General features: G+C 44.8%; 1 long non-coding RNA gene across 1 annotated transcript in view; it reads left to right on the top strand.

Annotated features, from left to right (window-relative positions):
• The window catches only part of LOC146867636 (uncharacterized), a 241,667-nt gene extending 218,244 nt beyond the window's left edge, over positions 1–23,423 (top strand). Inside the window, exon 4 of the long non-coding RNA XR_014966115.1 lies at positions 23,173–23,423. This is a non-coding gene — a long non-coding RNA (uncharacterized LOC146867636). The remainder of the gene's footprint in view (positions 1–23,172) is intronic.
• The last annotated feature ends 241 nt before the right edge of the window (positions 23,424–23,664 follow it).

Genomic DNA, 23,664 nt, shown 5'->3' with positions numbered 1-23,664 from the left:
TAGACTTGATGTGGCATTTGCCTCCTCCTGCACCCCCACTCTCAACAGAGATCTCTTCTGGTTACCCCTTACATCATACCATGATCGCATGGCCTTGGAAAACAATTCACATTTGTCTTCTGAAAATTTTAAACCTCCTTGAATGTTTTTTGCTCTGTCCTCCCTTTCTTAGTTTTTCTTGCTTCTCCTAATATTGCTATATTCACTGATTAATATGTTTGATTTTCTTATTTGCCTATTTACTATACCCTTCTTTTTCTTCACATCTCCTTTGTAGAGCTTTCATTCCCTCTTTTCCTTTTACTTTTCCCCCTCTTGTTTCCCCTTCTTTCTTCTTTCCTTCTTACTCATAAAATTTTATAAAATGCTTTTGTCTTTTTTGCTATGTAGTATTAACCTATTGGCATTTCAGTTATGTATTGGATAATTTTGTTTGTAATGGTTGGTATCTCTCTGTTTTAACAATTCTTCTCAATAAAGCATTTCAAACTTAAAAAAGGAATATAAGATTCATAGGGCACAATCTGACTGTTGCAAGGGAAGCCAGATTAGGGAGCTGGAAACATTCTTGCCTGACATAGAACAGTCGAAACCCATCCATTGACAGTAGAGTTATCTGTGAGTCTACAGATATTCCACCTCGCTTGATATATTGTTGTGTGTCAGTGCAGATCCGTCAAATACTATGGAAATGAGAGAGGCGCTAGCCAATTAAGAATGATGATATGCAGAGATGAGGAGCATAAGACAAATAATTAATTATAAACTTGCTAATGTGAAGAACATTTTTTGCCAAACAGTTTGATACAATCTGAACAATAGCATTTGGCGATTATGCCTGTTGTCAGATGTATGTTGTAAATCAGAACCAAAACAGACTTGAAAGGGCAGGGATCAGAGGAAGTGTTAGTGTTTGGGGGAGCACAGCTGTTTTTAAATTGCCAATTTCCAAGGCAAATGGTGTAGACACGTTTTAGGACATGGAGGGACTATGTGGTATTCAGTCAAATATAGAGTGACAAGCAATAATGGAGTGGTCTTCAGCGATTCCATAGATGCTCCCTTATTTCTTTGCAGCACACTTACAGAAGAATTAATTCATAATTCATTTAGGTCTGTAATCGACTTGCATGGTTCCTTAAAATAATAGTACAAAGCATTTAGGGAAGGTTTTGCACTTTTTTAATGCTCTAATAAACAGGCGATGCCATTAATGCCCATCCCAAAATTGTAGTCATGTTATTACCTTCAGTATGTTAAAACACTTAGTTGACTTAGCTAAGATTTATCCAGTTACACTGATTCCTGCTGCAGATTTTATACATCATTCAGATATGCAACTGGATTATTTGATATTAAGTGTCCATTTATTCATATCACTGTGGATACTGAACTATTCTATTGACTATGATTTTATGTGCGTCATCAAACATTATGTTAGTATTTTTGCTATAGGATTTAATGCATTTCACCCAATATCATATCAATTAACATCGCATAATCAGTCTGATCTGCTGGCAACTGTGCTGACTGCTCAGATGCCAAAATTGTCCCGGTTCTGAAGTCATTTCTACTGGTCAGATCATTGCATCTCCAGTCTAGTCTAGTCAAGCCAAGCTTTGCTTACACTGAAAATATGAAGATGGATATCATCTCTGTAAGCTCTTGAAGTGCCAATAGATTTGTGGGATGTTGTACTCAGATGTTATTCAGCCTTGAAGGCCTGTGGATTTATGTATAGTGAAATACAGAATAATCACTCTGCTCAATGTCCAATGGAAGGAGTCAGTATTGCCACAATGCATGTGTATGGCCGACTGGCAACTGTGCTTTTTCTACTTTCAATGACCATCCACATCATACTCTTTGTTTTGTCAACCATTGGTTCACTAAACAGAGGGCAGAACATAAAAGACATAATTATCACTACAAAGTGACTGCTCCCTAATGTTAGATTGGGTTCACAGGTCACAGGATTGGCTATACCTCTTTCCCTTCCTCTAGGGTTGCCATGCTATGCATTGCAATGGCACACATATTGTTCCTGCTCGACCTCTTTTCCCCTGCAGGGTTTCAAAGGTCATTCACTGCGCATCATAAAGCCCTTTAGTCTGTTTTCAAACAGAACTAACGTGATGTCCCACCTGTTTTCTTTCCTTATTGGTTTTTGACTTAACAAGTAGAAACATTGGGCCAAATCACATAAAGTGAGATTTGGAAGTGTTATTAAGACATATTCTTTAACATGGGTGTAGACTGATGGTTGAGCTATAATGTGGTAGGTTGCCACTTTTGGAAGTGGTAACTGGTTCCTTTCCAGGGCCGGCGCTAGGCATGGGCAGTGTGGGCAGCTGCCCAGGGCCTCGCACGCAGCCCACTAGCATGGGCCCGCACCAGTTTAAAACACCACCAGCCGTCTTGTACTCCTGCCGATTCTTGGCTATTGGGCCCATGAGAGGAGGGGAGGGGCCCTCCATGGACCTCTTAGGGATGTTGTCCCAGTTGCAAGGTGACACATTTGCAGGTTTGTCCTGCAGTTAGGCCTCTTGCATGGCTTCCCATTCAGAGACACTGCGGGACGCCCATTGTCAGCACTTTAGCGCCCACAGGTTTAACTCTCAGCTCCCAAGCAATTCTCACACCTTCAGCCCGAAATGGGCTGTAAAAGAGGTGCTTGTAGGTGTCTGAGAGAAGGACCTGTGGCCCAGAAGAAGTCTGAACAAAGCAGCTTCTAGAGCCCTGAATGTGTCACATATGCAAATTAGAAGGGCCTCGCACATTCCCTTTTGGCCCTGTGCCCCTGAAATTCTAGAACCGGTGCGGTTCTTTTCACTGACATTTTTATGGATTGTACTTCTTTTGGCTTGAAATATAGCATCATTTATTGAAGAATTAAAGGAACTAAAACCTAGAGAACACAAAACCCAAAAATACAGACCAACACAAAATAACAAAACAACAGATACACGTCACGATACAATAGAAGTCAACACCAATACAATAGCACAACTACAACATTGCTACATTTACCCATCAAAACACCACAGAATTATAATAAAATAATGAAGCACAAAAACAATCTAATGCAAAAACAAAACAAAACATTAGCAGTGCAGCACAACAAAAATTAAACAGCATGCCACAACCGTACAACATAATATTGCAGCACAGAAACAATTAAACACAAAAACAAAATAACATATTACCAATGCAGCACCACAAAATGCAACACACTCACAATTCAATAACACAACGCAACATTACACCACAGAAACAAAACAATGCAACAAGCAATACAACGCAACACAAATCAAGAACACAACACAATCGCATTGTTGTGGTGTATTTTATCATATGACCTTGCTGCATTTTTACAGTAGCTCATGACCTTGACGAGGCTGTAAAGTAACTGGATGCCCTTTTGTAGTTATGGTTAACAATGTTTGATGTAATATGTCATATATAAGAGATGTTGTGTGTGGTGTGCAATGTTGAAAGAACGTGCTGCACATTTCTGCAAATAAGCATGAGGTGTTGCAGCGTCTAAGAGAAGACACATTTGCTCAAACTTACTTTCCAGCTTCTATACTTAGCTGCAAATTGTGAATATGTGCATGCGAAAAGTAAGGTTCATAGTGCACTCCTGAATTGAATCTCATGGGGTCAGAATATCACAATGATGATAACACTCTATGAGGTCCATTCATTTAGAACTGATGAAGTTGCACACTCAGTCTGGGCAAAACTTAAAATTATGAGCAAATTCTGCTTTTGTAAGATTTTATAGCAAAGTAATGTTAAAAGAATGTTAAAATATCTAGCCATGCATTGCATTTCAATAGGTCAAGTGCATGACACCGTGCGAAGAGTAGCAGGGAATCATACAGTGATTTTTCCGTTTTACTGTTTAACAATAATGATGAATTCTGTGTCACGACAGATCAAACTGCAATCTCCTAAAAACATGAGAAAAGAGTAACCAGCGAGGCACATTAGGAAGATGGTCAGTGGAAGAGTTGGAGAACATGCCAGTGGAGGGTAGGGCACAGACTAGGAGTGGGACTCAGGAAACACACAGGTCGGTGAGGAGGTAGTGCAGGATAGGTTCAGGGGCTATAGAGGCAGAGTCAGCAATGAGCGACGTGCCTAGCAACGTTTGTATGTAGTAGGGTTCCCGCTCGTCATAGTAGTTTGCATTTGGCTCTGCATCCTTCAGATCTGCTTTGTCCATCAATCCTTCACACCTGTTTAATTGGTCTATCCCTTCCATGTTATATTGCTTACCTTTTTGTACTGTAGTGTTCCATCCAGGGGCGTAGCTCCAGGGAAGTGTTTGGGGTGTTACACCCTCCTAAAAAGTGTATTCTGTAGTAAATGGTTGGGTACAAGTGCTTTCAGTCGGGAAATGTGAAGTGCCTGTTGGATTTCACCTTAGATTTTTGCATGCCCACACTGACAAAAACACACCTACTCTAGTTTGTCCAACTTAAAAAATGTTGATTAGTTTGAAAAACCCAAGTTCCCTGTAAAGTTATTGTTGCATCTCACAGTGTTTTTGACCAGTATTAGTGAGCCAATGTGCTTACTGCTACCCCATATTGCACCATCTGTTCCTCCAGCTCCTGTGTTTTCCTTTATACCTGTGACATGACCAGTCCACCTGCCCCGAAGAGCACTTTACCTAGATTCCCCCCCACACTCCGCCTTTGCTGACTACACCCTTGTGTAAGTCTATGTGTGAGAACTAATGCTTCAAGAGCACTCCCTGCTTTTCCAAAGCTGAATAAAGAAATGGCAAAGCACTCCAATGAAAGACACCAGTTAAACTAACAGGGCAAAAGGAATAGTTAAAATCAGGAAATAGACTAGGCTTGTTCGACTGATCCCCCATCTGTCTCTTTCCATCTCATTTCTGCCCACGCGCCTATGCCTAATAGATCCCTCTCATCCTGCATACTTAAAACTCACATACTTAGCACAGGGTGCTGAAGTGACATCGCTCCTTATTATAGTGAGTGATTAAACACGAGATTATGTTATTTTCTCCGTTGGGTGTCAACGTGGATTCTAATAGGCCACCGTGGCATGAAGGTTATTTATAATGTATTATAGTTACACAAAATGCAACTATATTCCACACCCGTACACATCTTCAAACAATACATTTCAAATCAAAGTATATTTATACAGAACACATTCTTACATATCAGCCCGATTATTAGTCAGGTGGAACAGTGTCTCTGGGAGGATTCTGCTCCACCTGATTCTAAGGCCCTCATTACCTGTTTGGAGGTATAGGTGAGGTATTTACCACACGTGGGAAATACTACTACCCCAGAGTGACATGTTTACCAGTGTGGTATATGACTCCCATTACGGCGTTTTAACTTGCAAGTGAGGCATAACATATGAAATTGGTATTTAACACATCAAATTCTGCATGTTTTGTCTTTTTTACGGACCTTTCTCCCAATACATTTCGACAGGTTTGACCTGCTGGGATTTATCTGAGGGGAAAACGGCGAAAGTGTGATAAATATCAGACAGCACATATTGTTGATCCCTGTGCAGGCACGTTTGCACTGGAGATTGGAATTCAGCCCTGCACCTGTAATCTGGGCCTGAGTGTTTCCAGGCCCGGAAGTACTGGGTTCCAGGTGTTACCATATGCGAGTCCACAAACTGGAAACATATGCAGGAGGGGACTGGATACAGAGGTATCTGCCGTACCCCATAAGAACCACAGGAGGACTTGACAATGCTCCCCGGTTCCCCAAATATCCCAGCCACAGCCTCCCGACCACTACTCCCTCCACTCACCCTGACCCCATAGGCCCTGGCAGTAGAGGATTGCTTGGTCATGCAGCAACCCTGCCCAGACTGCCCACCCCCTTTCCCCTACGGGAGCAGTGCCAGGTGCGAGTGTGCACACAAGCAGACAGCGCCGCCTGGCTGCGGAGGCTGAGACCTGGGGCTGACCTCCCCTCCCCGGACTCAATGCATCAGTGGAGGGCAATCGGTGCTCTCCCGGCCACTCAGAAGCACGGCCACGTGCTCAACAAACCCCCCACCCCCTGTCCCACTGCACGTGTCCCACTTCCATTTACCATCCGCCTAAACGATAGCTGTGTGCAGGGGTTTAAGTGGGATGAAAAAACTGTGCGGGGGGTGTCTCAAAGGGGTGCGGTCGATGTAATTAAGGGCGAAGCTTAAAACATTTCGGCTAAAAATCTGTTCTTAGCATAGTGTTCTGCCCGACTGGTATTGTGCCTCTTCTGTCATTGTATGATGTATATATAATACAACATGTAACTTCACACGTACAAAAAGCCAGGACTATTGGCTTTGTCAATGGTTGTTAATGGTTGTCGAGCAGCAGTTAAGGCTTCCCTGTATATAATATTGAAAATACTTCAGTTCTGAAATGAGACTGTGCAAGAACTATAACGAGTCTCTGGCAGTGAAGGGTGGTCCTGCTGCAGAGTTACGATATTTTTTTCTACCCTGAGGGTGAGGACAAAAATGGGGAGCCCGATAGGGACCCGTCTCAGCACCTGCTTTTTAGAACTGCCGGAGCTGATCACCGGCAGGACCAGGCCCACTTAAAGCCCTGGCTGTGTGGAATTTGACCCGGGAAAGCTGAGTCTGCTCCGTTATTCCTCTTTCTGACATGTTGGGTGGTGTAATGGCACAATTACCAACCAGGAACGGTATATCTGGGTTGTTCCCAGTAATTCCAGCACCCTGCACACCTAATCACGCTCTCGGAGTTTACCCCTGAGAAACAAAGCCTGCATCATTGTTATCTTATCTTATGCTGTGCTATGTTATGTTGTGTTGTGTTATGCTTTGTTATCGGCATTAACACAGAGTGCTTCCAGCCACTGGTATGGCTTTCAACCAATCAAAATCTTTATTCGGATATAATATATCCATAAAGTACAAATCAAATCAAAATGGCAACATGAAAATGCATGAATCTATAAAAGGAAATACAATGTCATAAAAACATTTTCTAAATGGGAACTTATGGGTTGTATGTGGTTTCTACCGTAAAAATAAAATAGATTACATTAGTAGACAGGGATCCGAGTATTAAGACAATTATCATAAATACAATATTAATATTCGATCAATAAAAAGCCTTCTTGGGGTACACATTGTTTCGCATGCACGTACTGCTGCTTTCAGGAACGAGCCTACACGAAAAATTAATTCATCCCCTTCCAATTTGAGTATTTTCATGTAAGCTGCTTTATGATTAATGGTAGCACTTTTTTTTTAAGAATGGCATCAAAAATCCTTTTGTATATTTTAAATAAAAATGACAGAAGAATGGAAAGTGCAACATTGTTTGGTTGCTACGATCATCACAGGGGCATGTCAGTTGGTCAAGGTTGGCATTATACCCCAAGGGGAAGCATAGTAGAAATCTCAGTGTACCGGCCCTTAGGCGAAAAAGCAATCTTCTCTCCCATCGACCTAAGGGTTTTAAAAGATAGCTGGCTGGCAAATGAGAGGCATCCTCTATGGACATATACCCGACGACTGAGGTTTTCTGTACCTCTTTTTCATATTTTGCGTTACTATACTGTGCGTACAGAACCTCCTGTAAGGCTTTTTTGTTTATACCCTCAGAATCAGTGGGATTTAGGAAAATGTGCAGAAGATACACGCTTTTTAAGCTCTCCCTTACAGCAGCAAGCCAAGGTATATCCCTACCCTTCTTGCACTTAAGACAATCTCTTATTATATTTCTGGTGAAGGTCGCTGCCGGATTTTTCTAGATTGCAAGCCAGAATATAGCTGGACGAGCCCTGATATAATCTTCAACATATGGCAATTTCAGTTCTTTATGGCAAACGTACAGAGATAAAGAAATCGGGGCTCCCAGGAGTTTCCTACAGAATCTATTTTCTTCACCCTGGATACTATTACACTTTGTAAAACCCCAGACTTTCGGTGCCAAATGTTGCGGTGGGAATACACTGTGATTTAACATTTTTATAAATAGCTAAAACCACCTCTGTCTTTTTGGGTTGAGGAAGGCCAAGGATTGAGTTGATAGCTTTTGAAAACGTACTTCGGCTATGCGCCATGTGGTCAACCCAAGAGCCCTTTGCTGCGAATACCAGCCCCTGATATGGAAAAGTGCAAGTGCGGTGTAAACTTTTAGAATCCCCAGTTAGTGTATTAATAGGATACTTTTTCGGTCCACAAGCCATTAAAAACGATTTTTTAAAAATGAGTCCTTAAATCTAAAACGGCCATAAAATCTACCAAACCTCGTACTAAAGCACGTAGGGCGTTAGGTGTGCGGCCCGTTAAGACCGCATCATCGGCATATAGTAGGGCAGGGAGTGTGTTGCCATTTATTCTCGGAACATCGTTAGTAAGTTTTGCCAGTGATTTATGTAGGTCATTAATGTATAAAATAAAAAGGAGGGGGGCCAGGACGCACCCCTGCCTGACCCCTCTACCAATTTTGATATCTTTTGATACCTCCCCACCCTTGCTGATCCTCACCCGGGCATACAAGACCCTATGCAAATAAGCTAAAAAATGGACTAAAACCTCAACCAGGCCGTATTTTAAAAGAATAGACCATAGGCGTGACCTGTTGACATAGTCAAAGGCTGCGGTAAGAGCTATAAAAGTCAAATAAATTGGAGATTTTTGGGCTATAGTATATTTGCCAATAATCAGGTTACCGTTTAGACACTGTTCAACTTTGCCTATTTTACTTCTGAACCCTAACTGGCATGGTTGTAAAATAGGGTCTTCCTCAGCCCATAACCTTATCTTGTTGTAAAGGATCCTCCCTAGAATTTTCAGTGTATTATCGATTAGGGAGATTGGTCTATAACACCTTGGATTGGAACGGTCACCCTTTTTAAAAATAGGTGCAATGATACTAGTAGACCATGTACATGGAATCGTGGCGGTAGTTAAGTTATTAAAAATATTTAATAAAAGGGGCGCCCATAACCCAGGTTTATTTTTAATGAGATCAATGGGCATCCCGTCAGGATCGGGAGCTTTATTGCCCAAACTCTGTTGAATGGCGTCCTCCACTTCTGACAAGGTTATCTGAATCCTGGCGGCAGCTTGATATGTGCAAGGGTCCTCATTTTGAGTTGGGGCTGAATACATTTTAGGAAATTGGGCTTCCCATGCATCACTAGTTATGTTACAGCTTATGGGGGTCAGTGATTGTCCACTGACCTCATATCTTTGACTGCAGCCCAAAAGCCGTTCCCATTCTTTAATGTAGCAGCACGTGCAAGGTTGTCCCAACGCTCTTTTGTGATTCCATCCTTTCATATCCTAATAACTATCTCATAATGTTGCCTCAGAGATTTAATAAGAACCAGATCTCTGGGGATCAGTGAGAGTGCCTTACGAAGCTCTCTATTTGCTAAAGAGCAATCTCTGTTAAACCATCTAGGTCCAGGATGTGTTTCCACTATGGGCCTAGATAGCATAAGTTTAACACCCTCGCAGAATTGAACAAAGGCGCCGATTACCTCAGGGTTATGGTCTTTTAGTGTCAGGCAAGTATCGATAAGTGGCGAGTATTCGCTTACCATGTTAAAAAAACAAATTCTTGTTATCATTGCCACGCCAAACTAATCTTAGATTATCAGTAGAGGGTGATAAATTCCTTGCGCCGCACTCTTTAGCATAAGTAGGTTTAGGGGCAATTCTCAGTGTTATTTTAATAGGATTATGGTCACCTTGAACAGTTGGTATAACCTCAGCTTTTAACAAATAATCTTCTAAAATAGAAGAAATGAAAACATAGTCAATAGTGGAAGCACTGCCCCTACCTCTATATGTTGGCTCGACGTGCTTGTCCTTTTAGGGTACTGCGGCAATTTCCATAGCATTAAGTAAGTTGTGGTTACATAAGTGATCCAATAATTCTATCCCCCTATTACATGGGGGCACATTGGTGAGGGAATCTGTGATTAATTTATTTCCACTGGAAATCCTAGCATTAAAATCACCCCCCAAACAAATGCCTGCTAAATTGTCAAAGCCCTTAAGGTTTTGTAGAGTTGAAATAAATTTGAACAGATTAATAAAATTCATATTAGGTGTAGTATAAAAATCGTTGTTATAAAAGTGAATTAGACATATAGAAACCCCCCTTTTTTAAATCAAAGGCTGAAACGTATCATTTTTAGTGTCAAGAACCTTCACACTGCCTCCTGCAGAGATATTAACCCAAATTGAGAGCCCGCCAGATGGGCGACCTGCCTTAGGAATGGGGACAACGATATTGAAACATTCGAATCCTTCCAAATGTTAATCCCGCGTAGCCCAAGTTTCCTGTAACATAGGGACATCCTCTTTTTTGACTATTTCTATCCAGTCTGGCAAGTTTATTTTGGATGCCAGACCGGCAACATTCCAGCTTAATATGTTTAGGTTTGAATCAATACCAGACATAGTTGGAGTGTGGTGCCCACGAGACAGATGCTCATGTAATGCAGGGATAATCTAACTTGGTATCAGACGGGGTGGCAGTCAATCCTAATTGTCTAGGGCAGACAATGGTAAAAACCTATTATGCATAGTTAGGGACAGGGCATCGTTACGTTTTAGTCCCAAAGTTGGTTTATAAACGTAACCCAATGGCAATGACCAGATATGGGTTAATCTGATAGCTTTTGCTTCCTGTACCATCAATAATGATCTAACCATTGAAGGATTTCGGAAGTTAACGACTATACAGTCCCCCTTAATGTTCTTTAGAGACGGCCCTATCCAACTTACTCTGCGTACCATGATAATGTTGTTTGTGTTTGCCACCCTAAACCCTTTATGTTTTGAAAACAAGTCAACGCTTTTATTGCGCAGTTTGTCCCATGTCTCTACTTGATTTTTCCTGAGGGGGCTACCCCTGCCAAGACCAGAACAAAAGGGCATGAAACCGGCAGTAGGCTCAAAACCTCCCTACTAGCTTGTAAAGTTTCTATTCTCTCTGAGTCTGAAATCCCAGCACATGATTTTCCACGACTTCCGGTTCCCACACATTCCATTGAAGCCGCTTTGTTTTCTTTTGGGCGTGGATTGCATTGATGCAGGCCCTCAGCTCATTGTTGAAGAGGCACACTTAGGTCGAATCCGAATCTACACCTCACTGACAGTGCTGCATGAACAAATCAAAGGCATAGAAACTGGCAACACATAATAAGGCAAAAAAGTGATAGCCTGTTTGCAAAATAGTCTGCCACTGGCATTTGCTTGGGGCACATTCCAGTCCATGTGCAATAGTATGAAACTCAGCCCTGGTCCTGCCTTCATAGGAACAGTCCAGGCCAAAGTGCCAGGGGAGACCTCTGTTACTAGGAATACAAGAAACCACAGACTCGCTTCTGCCTGGTTGGACCTCAACATTGAGGTGCAGCTTGGCTACTGCAGCAGAGCCGACATGGGGCCAGCACCTCGGCATACCTGTCACACTTAGGGCACAGAGTGCGTGGTACATGCCGCTCCCTGAGGTACTCCACATCACAAAGAGATGGCCTTATGTGTGAAAGGAGGAACATTCCACCACAAGAGATTGGATAGAAAGAAGAGCTGTTCGGCCCATTTAAAACTGCTGTACTGGTTAAAAAGGGTAAAATGGATGCCATTGTCGAGCACCACCTACAGGTTAACAAGAACTGATAAAGGCACTGACACAACCTCGTCCAGTTCAGGTTATAAGTTGTTTACAAACTAACGAAGAAATGTGACCACTAGCTGTCCTTACCGTGCTAGTGCTTGAATAGATAAGGACAAACAGCCTCTACTGGTATCTAAAAAATACAAAATGAAAACAAATGAAACCATTGCATGAGAGACAACTCATATTGTATTATTATTTCCAGCTCAGGCATACATTATGCGAGTACGCAAGGGAAAACAAATGAAAAATGGTGCAAAATTCCTTTAAATGGCTACATATAATTTCCTTGGAACAAGCTAACCTTGAGACCAGAACTAGTCCTCAGAAAGGAAACTGACAAAAGATCTCACCTCTAATATCTCTCTATTAGCGGTGACAACCAATACATCTGCAACTGCCTTCAAACTGGGGGTGGTAAAAGAGTGCTCACTGCAGCAGTCTCCTCACCAAATTCTTAAACCATTCAGAGTAAAGGCCCAAGGTACCATACATGATCTGATTGTTGCTTGTCACTAACTCTCACTTGGGAGGGCAGCATTAGTTCCTTAAAACCATTCCTGGTTCCAAAGCAACAAACACCTGGCGATAACCTCTCCCTAATCCGATGCACCTTCAGAAGAGCACAATTAAAAAAGCTTACACTATTCTCACCATGACATTGCCATCAGACCACTCGGAAACTCTTGCAGGACTCAATATGTGGCACTTCAACCCTTACAGAACAAACCACACCAGTCATTTCATCTAAACGTCTAGTGGTCACATAACAATGTGAAATTAATATATAGGAGGCTGGCTTAGTATATGGTGTTCACTTATGTAAGTGTAGCATCCTGCACTAATCCAGACAACACTCATGGTGATTTTAGTGGTCTTAGACAACCTTAGAAAGCTCTCTAAGTGGTAGATGTGAAGAGCAGTCTTCAGGCTTAGTCCAGAAGGAGTATAATCAATCAATCAATCAGGGGAATGGTAAGCGCACTACTCACCCGTGAGGGTCTCAAGGCGCTGGAGGGGGGTAAGCATCTCCGTTCAGTCGAAGAGCCAGGTCTTGAGTGTCTTCTTGAAGATGTTAAGGGAGGGGGCGTGTCTGATGTCGATCGGGAGCTCGTTCCAGGTCTTTGCCATGATGTAGGAGAAGTCTCTTCCACCTGTACTGGCTCTGCGGATGTGCAGGGTTTCAGCGAGGGTGAGGTCAGCGGATCGGAGGTTTCTCATAGGTACGTGGAAGGAGATTCGCTCGTTGAGGTATTGGGGTCCGGTGTTGGGGAGGCATTTTTAGGTGTCGATGAGTATCCTGAAAGTAACTCTCTTCTCAATGGGGAGCCAGTGGAGGTTATGCAGGTGTTGGGTGATGTGTTTGTGTCGAGGAATGCCGAGGACGAGTCTGGCTGCGGTGTTCTGTATGGTCTGGAGTTTGTGGAGAAGAGATTTGTTGATTCGGCATAGAGGGCGTTTCCGTAGTCCAGTCTGCTGGTTATGAGTGTGTGGGTTACGGTCTTCCTTGATTCGGGGGGATCCATTTGAAGATCTTTCGGAGGATGCGGAGGGTGTTGAAGTAGCTGGAGGTGACGGCATTGACTTGTTGGGTCATGGAAAGGGAGGAATCGAGTACGATGCCGATGTCTCGGGCGTGGTTTGTGGGGTTGGGTGGACTGCTGAGGGCCACCAGATGTTGTCCCATGCAGAGGAGTGGGTTCGAGGACGAGGACCTCTGTATTCTCCGAGTTGAACTTCAGACAGCTGCTGCTCATCCAGGATGCGACGTCCTTCATTCCTTCCTGGAAGTTGAGTCTGGTGGTGACGGGGTCCTTGTTGAGGGAGAGGATGAGCTGGGTGTCGTCGGCATAGGATACTATGCTGAGTCCGTGCTGTCTTATGATGGAAGCGAGGGGGGCCATGTAGATGTTGAAGAACGTGGGGCTGAGCTGCGATCCTTGGGGTACTCCGCAGTTGATTTCCGTGAGTTCAGAGAGGAAGGTGGGAGTCTGATTCTATGGGTTCTGTCGGTGAGGAAGGAGTGGATCCAGTCGAGGGTGGTTCAATGTATGCAGGCGTCGTCGAGTCTGGCGGTGAGTGTGCGGTGGGAGACGGTGTCGAACGCTGCAGAGAGGTTGAGTAGGATCAGGGCCGCAGTTGTGTCCTTGGTCGAGGAGGATGCTGATGTTGTCTGTGGCGGTGAGTAGAGCAGTCTCGGTGCTGTGGTTGCAGTGGAATCCAGATTGGGAGGGGTCGGGGATGGAGTTTTCTACGATTAATTTTGTTAGCTGGGCATTGATGATCTTCTCGGTGACTTTGGCCTTGAAAGGGAGGAGGGAGATGGGTCGGTAGTTCTTGAAGTCCGGTGGTGTCTGCTGAGGGTTTCTTGAGCAGGGGTCTGACTTCTGCGCATTTCCAGTCATTGGGAAAGATGCCGGTCTTGAAGGTGGTGTTGATGGTGCATCATAGTTTTGGAGCAATGGCAGTGACGGCGCTGTGTTAGATGTGCGGCGGGCAGGGGTCCGTGGGGGCCCCGGAGTGGATGCCTTTTATGGTCGAAGTGGTGTCTTCTGTGGTGACTGGGGTCCAGGAGGAGATGGTAGGCTGGCTGGTGTTGCTGGAGAGGGAGGTGGTTTCGGAGTCAGGTGTCTGGTTGTTGAAATGGTCGTAGAGGTCCTTGATTTTCAGATGGAAGTAGGATCCAAGTTTGTCACCGAGGTCCTGGGAGGGGGTGATGTCCATGGTTTTGCTGGGGGGCTTGGTAAGTTCCTGGATGATGCTGAAGAGTTCCTTGGAGTTGCTGGAGTTGGGGAGGATCTTGTTTTGGATGAAGGTCCTGTTGGTGGATCTGATGCGTTGGTGGTATTCCTTCATGGCGTTCTTGTAGATTGTGTGATCTTCTGACATTTTGCTGGTTCTCCAGTTCTTCTTGAGACGTCTGCAGGTGCGTCTGGAATCTTGGAGGTCGGTGGTGATCCAGGTGGCCTTCCTGGGGCACTGTTTGTCAGGGTTACGTAGGGGTGCGAGCTTGTCTGCGCAGTTGGAGATCCATCTGTGCAGTTCCCTGACTGCCATGTTGGCGTTGGTCGAGGTGGTGGGGGCGTTGCGGTTGAGTGTGGAGTTGAGCTGCTTCTCAGTGAGTTTGCTCCAGTTCCTTCGTGGATGGCGCGGCGCAGGTTTGGGGGCAGTGGGTTTGTTGACATTGAAGTGTACGCAGTAGTGGTCTGTCCAGGGGGATTGTGTGGTGTGGCAGAAGTGGATGCTGTTACCTCCTGCAAAGATGGGGTAGAGAGTGTGACCTGCCTTGTGGGTGAGCGTGGTGACGAGCTATTTCAGGCTGATGTTGGTGAGGTTGTCCAGGAGAGTGGTGAAGTTGGGGTCGCTGGGGCTGACGATGTGGAAGTTCAGGTCTCCGATGAGTATGTAGTCCATGGAGGTGATGGCGTGGGGTACGATGAGGTCAGCGATGGTCGTGGCGAATGAGGCGCGAGGTCCGGGGGGTCTGTAAGCAAACGTGCCGTGAAGTGTGGCTCTAGGGCTGGTCTGGATCTGGAAGTGAAGGTGTTCAGTGGTGGAGAGGGTTTAATTCATGGTGGAGGTGGAGAGTCGGAGGGAGCTCTTGTGTGTGATGGTGAGTCCTCCTCCTGGGCAGCTGGGGTGGTCTTTCCTCTGGATCTTGTATCCGTTGGGGATGGTGGTGGGGTGGAGGAGGTGTTGGTCCAGGTTTCTGAAAAAAAGAAGGTGACGTCTGGTGAGAGGGTGTCAAGGAGGTCCCAGATCTCAACGGCATGTCTGTGCAGGGAGCACCCATTGAGGAGGAGGCACCTCAGGGTTTCGGAGTTGTTGGCGTTCAGTGCAGGGTGGTGGCCGTGGGGGTAGTGATGGTGTTGAAGGTCTGGCAGCAGTGATAACAGGGGAACTGTCCGTGGGTGGTGCTTGGCGTGGACATCTGGCAGTTGTTTTTTTTCCTGGGTTTGAGTGCAAGGAGGGTAGCTGAGTCGTAGCGGTGGATGTTTGGAGGTCCAGGGTCCCTGGTGCTGGTCGCGGTCGGGTCGCGGACGGGCTCAGACTTGCTTGCCTTTGTTGTGTACGCTGCGCGGCCACACACCAGCCACCATTAAATAGGGGAGGAGGGTGGTAAAGCTCAGCTGGGAGGCAGGAACGTGAGGGGCAGGGGGGAGGGACCTACAAACCTACTATACAGCAAGAAGGATGACACAGGGAAAAAACTGGCACAATGAGGCAGGGGGAAGCAGAGGCAGGCTTGAACCCTACCAGTTCCCTAACAACGGCAACGGTAGAATGAAGGCACTACTGGGGGAGAGAGCAGGTCCCTGACCAGAGGTCAGAGGTTTTGCTCGGTTATCCCAGCAGCGGCAGCCATTAAATAGGGGAGGGGGAGTGAAAGCTCAGCTGGGAGGCAGGAGTGTGTGGGGCAGGGGGGAGGGGCCGCAGGGGAGCAGCGGCTGTAAATGAGCAGCTTGTTTTACCAGTACTTAATATTATGGTATGGGCTAAGTGAAAAAGAACCACACAGCGTATTATAAAAAAAATGTATTAATCATTTGACACTCACTAGCACATCACAATATCTCCTACCCGGAGATATAAATACAATACACACAATACTTTGTCAATAGAATCCGTAAGTAGCACAAATACACAGTGGTCCCCTGTAAAATAGTGGAATGCGAACCACAACCTAAGTCGAGAATGGACCCAGAAGAGTCAGAAACCCAAGGAACCACCCAAGGTAAGTATCTAGGAACCCCATGGAGGTCGTGTGCAGAGTGGGAACATGACCGCATACTCATTTCAAGTAAATGGGTAAGTCGCCTTTGCAATTTCTAAGAAGAAGGTCTCTTCCCAGCAGACCCTGAAGAAATCCCTTGGAAGATGGAAGGTTGAAGTGTCACCCCACCCGTGAATACCCCAGGAACCAGTATACCTACACCAGGGAAGCCAGGTGCATAGGTTGGAAGTGACTTCGGAAAGCGCCGTAGACCACAATGGAGGACTTCAGAAAAGATGCCACTGGCAAAGAAGGTGAAAGTGTCCGGTGGAACCCAAAGGTGGATTCAAAAATAGGGGTACCTGCAAGCAGAGTGGACTGAGTCTATGCCACTCAGGAGTGACCAGGAGGCACGGAAGACGTATGCCCATCGATGTTGGGGATGCCGGAGAGTTGCAACTGTATGGACCAGGCAATGCTGAGGAAGACCAGGAGCTGTTCACGAGCTGTCCCACATTGGATGTCAAGAGCCAAGGGGTCAGTGTCGGACAGGGGCACCATGAAGCCTTGGCAGCGGCAACCAATGTAGTAGACGAAAAAGGTGCAGTGTCGGGGCCAGCAAGGTCCAAGTGACTGACCACAATCAGGTAAGTCAGAGCAGTCCCTGAGCAAGCAGGGGAGCCCACTGCAGCCAAAGAAGACCCTCAAGAGACCCACAGACTGGAGGCACATGAGTTGCAAGAGGAACTCAAGTAGCTCACCAAATGATGAAGGCCATTGGTGCAGAGGATGCAGTGCAGATGAAGATCTTGGCTGCAGGAGATGCTTGAGGCTGGAGCTTCTTGAAGCCCAAAGATCTCTGGAGGAGAGATTCAACAAGCCTTGGCAATGGCACGTCGGCTCAGTGCAAAGGGGTACCGCTCCTCCAGTTCTGACGAGGGATACTGACTTCAAACTTGCTGTGAAGACAGGACAGGCCTCAAGGGAGTTGCAGAACCACCACCTGTGTTGCTGAACCTTCCATAGGAGCAGATGCAGGGAAGTGACTCATTCACTCCAAGGGAGATTCTTTGGGTGTTTTGGATGTGTACAGGCCTTGTGAAGAACCTGTATGGGGCACAGGCACAGATGTTTCAGAAGACTTGCAGGACGACGAGACCAGGAGCAGCAGGAGTCTTCCCAGTTACAGTCTCGGTTCCCAAAGCGAAGTCCAGCGAAGTCCAGAGTGCCCAGACGGTTGAAGTTGGAGTGGTTTCGGATCTGAATCTTGTCTCATGACAAATCTAAGGACCCACCCACAGGTAAGTAGCTACTATGTACCCTAAGGAAAGGGTTGGAACGATTATGGGGTCCCTCCCAGAGGAGGGTCTGGACAGTGGGGAGAATACTTGAAAGTCCTTTGTCTAGTTTAGCACCAGCACGGGAGCTAATGGCTCCCGCAACTGGTTTCAACTGGAGTATACAAGGAGGGCACCAAATGTGCCCTTCAAACCAGTCTAGAGGTGCTGGCAAGCGCCCCCACCATGTCCCAATACACCAAGTCCTGTCTGGGAGGTGGTCATACCTCCCTGTGACAGGAAACCTATTGTCCTGCCTTAACCTGCTTGAGCTTGGCTCAGCAGCAGGAGGGCAGAATCATGTCTCTGGTCGGCAGCAGCCATAGTTTGCAGTCCGTGTCCACAAGACTGGTACCGGGAACACTGAGGGCCTCCTGGAGGAGTTTTACAGTGCACGGAATCATACCTCCCATACCGTTTATGGTGTGGGGGTATGATTCCAACATTTTTTATACCAAACATGACAGGGTTCATTAAAGCCAGTTTAGAGAAAGCCATCCCGTAGTGATGCATGGCCACTCTATGTATCGTGATGGCTGATGCACTTACAACCCGGGAAAATGGACTCTGAGGGTTGTAGGGGTGTCCTGCTCATGAAAGGGCACCCTCACAGTTATAACCGAGTATCCTACCTTCAGGATTGAAAAGCCTGCCGTAGGTGTGACTGATAGGTTTTAAGTGCAGTGACCTCAGATATAAGGAAACATATATCTGTCGTAAGTGGTGCTAGCACCAGCTTACACAGGCTGCAATGACAGGCCTGTAGTCACAATTTGAGTGCTCTCTCATGGGTGGCATAATACATGCTTCAGCCAATGGGGAAACCCCTGGTATACCTATCCCTGGGTACCTTAGTAACATACACTAGGGACTTACAAGGGTAAACAGTAGCCAATCTGGAGTGTATCTAAGTAGTCACCATGTCCAATTTAGGGAAGAAACACAGAAACTGGGTTCTTGATTATCAGGATCCCAGTCAGACTAGTTAGTAAAACACAATGACACCAACAAAAAGTGGGGGTGACCATGAAAGCAGATCCTACTTTCCTACATAATGTCATCCAGCTGATTTAACAAAGGCACCACTAACACAGCAGGTGGACTCTACTGCAAACCACCTCATCTGCCAGCTCAACAAAGTGAAACTACTGCCAACCATTTTAGCTGGCAAAGGAACTGCCAAGATGGGCAAATTGAAATTAATGCCCACCAGAGCATCAGACATAAACTCTAACTGCATGGGGAAACTGATGTCAATCTCCTCAACGAACACAATCACCAGCAGCGCAAGTCAAAACAAAGTTAATCCACTGGCAGTCATCCCTGTAAAAGTGTTGACAGAAACTTCAGCTAATAAAACATGCATAATAAAGCCACCTCGGCTGACACACCTGCCCATGCACAGAAAAGCCAAACTACTGTACTACAGACCACTTCAGGTGAATCACCCGGCAGGGCACAGCAAAGTAAAACATTAAAAGATCCAGTACGAGAAATAAAAACACTCTTCACTCTTGTACATAAGGTGATTTTTTTGCATCTGTTAGCAAGGGTGCTTATATATGGACAGGACAATGCAGCTACTGTATACAGTACATTGACAATCAAAGACAGTTCATGGAGATGCAGCGTGGACACGTCATGCGAGCACACAAGACACACAGTCCTATGAGGGAGAGTGTTAGCAGAGTAGATGGGCACTAGAAGGCCTTGAAGTGGAAGGTGAGTCTGTATTGTTGTTGGGTAAGTGGAAGTCTCTTCAAGAGGGGTAGTACTAGGTGGTTGCACTATTAGCCACATCTGCTGGATTGAATAGAATCCTGTGGACAGATAGGCTCACCTTCCCTTTTCAAAAAGTTTAAATAATTATGTTATGATTTAAAAACTTCAATCTTAGGTGCCCCACCTGCCACTGACTGCTACTGTTTATTTGTCTTTTTTTCTCCAATGTTTAAGTATTTTCATGGTACATCAGCAGAGGGTTAATTCCACACATTAGGCCACTGAATAGTTCCCCTTGCTTTAAACAACTGGCTCGTCTTTCTAACTAGCTTTTGACTGCCCCGTCCACACAGGCAAAACTTACCTTACGCACCGGTCTTCACCTATGAACTTTGGGCTATGCATATTTTTAAACCTGGACTCAAAGTACCCACAGGGAGACATGTGTAGCTTGCAAATGCAGCATAGCATGCTGGTTAGGAAGGCTAAATAGTATGCATTTCATTTCAGCTGTAATTGTGGACATGTGCCCATGCTTGGTTGGTGCAGAGCCCAGTGAACCCGCTTGCCTTGAGGCTTACTGGAAGCTGCCCTGAGGAATCTAGCTTGGTGGCCAAGTCAAAGTGGCATGCTTAGTCAGTTGATGATAGGACACTTTGTGCCGGAGCTAACCCAACATATTAATAGCCGACTAACCCCACTGCCAGAGAGATTACTTAGGCAGGGACCAGAATCCCTGGGGCTGATTAGAAAGAAGTTTACATACCTAGGGTGGGACGCGCACCATGTGTCGTAATCCGGTTAATTTCCATTGTATCATCTGAAAATAAATTTACCCTCATCAGATTTCAAGAATGCCTTCACAATATAGGCAGTCTGTTCCAGTGTCCTTATTTCCTTTCTGTACAGCACCTACACATCTTACAAGGTCAGGGTATTGAGAGACCGAGATAAATTTGGCTTGATGGGTTATAATTAATCCATGCGGCATGCACGGGTTTTAAGCTATGATTAATGAGTCTGTGGCATGCGGTCACCGCACACAATTGGAGCTCTTTAAAGGCTTCACTTGCTAGCACATCAGAGGTGACACACTCGTTGTGTGCCAGAGGAAGAACGCGGTAACATAATGAAAGGCACGTTTTGCTGTCTGTGATAGCCCCATGTAGCAAGGACGAGAAAGATATGCGTGACAGTTGATGCTTCAGGGATGTTATACTGTCTCCTTTCTCCAGCCTCATGCGTGACTCTTCCCCTGTACGTGGAGGGTTATTAGACCCACTCATTCAAGTTTCAAACAGTTATCAAAAGATTATTATTCACCACCTAAATTATGCGTTCTGTGCCAAAGGCGAGGGTACCTAAGGAGAGCGAAGGGCAAATATGTAAATGGAACACAGTAGAATAAAAGCAACATTTTTAGCCGTAAGTGGTTTTCTTTCTATCTTTTTTTCCATTAATGATTAGAATTTTAAAAATACACCGACATTGACTGTTTGGTTTTCTGTCGTTTTATTATGTCATACAATTCAGTCTTTGATTTAATACTTAATCCAACAACATTGAAAACGGCAATCTTTTAGAGCTCTGTTTTTTTAATCACAAATATATATGGTGGCGTGTCAGATTTGGAAAGGAAATATGCTCTTCATAGAGACTGGCCTGGTTGAGTGACCAAAGGCATACTACTGATGAAGGCCTTAAAGTGAAAAGGGAAGGAAAACAGCAGCCACTCCAATTCATGGGCATGTGGCTGGGGTGTGCTTTGTGTACATGTGCTGGTTTTGTTTTGCTACACGATTTAAAACTGCTGTAAGGTAATTTATATTGCTTGTAGACATATCAAAGATAAATGTGAACAATCTTTACAACAACATTAGACGTTAAATAAACATGCTACTCTAGAATGAATCGCTTCGTATAAAGAGACCCCACTTAATCAGATTTAACGCATTTCATTTCGATATATTTCAAGAAATACCGTTAAAGAGAAACAATTTGTTTAAAATAATTTTTACAGGGAAACAAATTGCTTAAAATAATTTAAATAAAAATGTCAGATTTTGTTACTGTGTGTCTCAATAGCAACTCTTCGGTTGAAAACCTTTTAATTGAAAATGGCAAAGATTTTCGATACAGTCTTCATCTACTGTTGAAATACCTTTTTGTCAATCCTTCAATAATGTTTCTTACAAATGCCTGACAACAAACCTTACCAGTAACCCTACCCAAATCCCACCTTTTATTAAACTCTTACAGAACCCAGTCCTTACTCCTAACCCTAACTCTGAATTTACCCAAACATAGGGGCATATTATCAAGCACGGCGATAAAATTAGTTAGATGTGAAGGACATCTAACCTGAGCTTCAATTGAAATTCCATAGAGCATATTATCAAGCCCATTATCGCCATTTACCGCTAAAGCGGCAATAATTTTATCGCCTGGCTTGATAATATGCCCCATAGCCTCAACCCTAACCTTGATCCTAAGCATTACTCGAACCCGAGATCTACATTAACCCAATTTAGCCTTAACCACGGCACCTGCCCATTTTTTAAATGTAACTTGACTCTGACAGAGCTTAACTTGACTCAAATTGTTGCCATGACAGTGACACCATTCACACGTTTACCCTCGTATAAATTATCACTGGTGTCGCTACCCTAATACTAACTTTGCACTGAGTACAACACTAATCTGTAACATTAGTCTAACAAATCACCTAACCTCAGCATTATCTATTGCCGTTTCGCAGCCCCAACCAATCCTATATCATTTCCCCAAAGCTGGTATTTGACTCTTGTCCTAACCTTAACAACAAAACTGAATATAAGAATATTCCTACCCTAATCTTGAGATTTCAATTCATTAACCTAATTTTGTTGAAATATTTTTCTTTGACTTGCAATTCCCTGATTTTGCTTTTCAATTAAATGTTTCATTGGAATGGTCTTCCCTGAAATATCTTTGGATGACAAAGAATGAAGCTGTCTCTGCACTAGTTTCTGTTGTAAGCCGTCCTCAGGTTCAGGGTCAGCCCCTGCCCTCTTGTTCTTGGATGGTGTCATTGGGCTTGGATGTCTGGTATCCATCTCCAGAGCAGCCCCTTCTGCTTCAGGTGCCGGTCCACAACTCACTTCTCCTGTTCTCCTTCTGCTTTGAGTTGTGATTAAACAACAGACTAACAAATACCACTCAAAGTACTTTCATATTTCACTATACTAATTCACCACTAATACTTTATGGGTTCCAGAGTAGCGTGCTTCTTGCCGAAAAAAGTGCTTCAATGCCCCTTCAAGGGTAGCAAGCGCTATATAAATGCAAACCTTTTCCCCTCTTCTATCCCTCCACTATCCTTCTCAATCAAAATAACTGACTAACATATCCACCTCTCAAATCACTTTCATATTTCACTATACTAATTCACCACTGATCCTTTATGGGTTCCAGAGTAGCGTGCTACTCACCGAAAAAGCGCTTTGATGCCTCGTCAATGGTAGTAAGCGCTAAATAAATGCAATTACAATACAATACTCTGACGCATCGCATTTTCCCTTCCATGCCTAGTCTTTGTCCCTTGCACACTCTTGACCATTTCTGCTCCCGCTCTGCTGGATCTGATAGCATTTTGGAATACACATCAAATTATTTCCATTGTTATTGCTATGTGGGTTTTTTTCTCACTTATGTATTTAATATTAATTTCATTATTATAAAAGAGAGGAGAACGCCGACATTGCAGGAGGGGGACTACCTGTCCCAGTGACCTTTGCTGACACCCTGCCAAGTGAGGGCGGAGCCACACCTGCACGAGCGCTTTAAAGCACCAGCAAGACACCGCAGCGCGGGACGCGCGCGGGCGGCGCCCGGGCGAAGCCCGGGCCAAGGGCGGGCCCGTCCTTGCCCGTCATCGCCCGGAGGAGACTGGGCTGGGCCACCCCTCTTTCATCCCAGTTATCCTCATGTCTACAATCAGGTGAGCGAAATACACCGACCCTAATACATCACACTTGTGCAGCTGCTTAATTGTGAGAGTTTGAACAGTTTTACAAATGGGGAAGCGAACCATCCCACCTGTTATGAAATCTGCCACAACGAGCATTGAGAACATGCTGGAAAGAGCTGTTAGTATCGTAAGCAATGAGATCGAACTTACTGAGAGGCGCCTGTCCCTTGGTTTAGGACAATCAATTCTATCTTCAGGTTTGCCT

Source organism: Triturus cristatus, chromosome 1_2 (genome assembly GCF_964204655.1).
Source record: "Triturus cristatus chromosome 1_2, aTriCri1.1, whole genome shotgun sequence".
Taxonomy (NCBI): Eukaryota; Metazoa; Chordata; class Amphibia; order Caudata; family Salamandridae; genus Triturus; species Triturus cristatus.
This window is presented reverse-complemented; position numbering and strand designations above follow the sequence as displayed.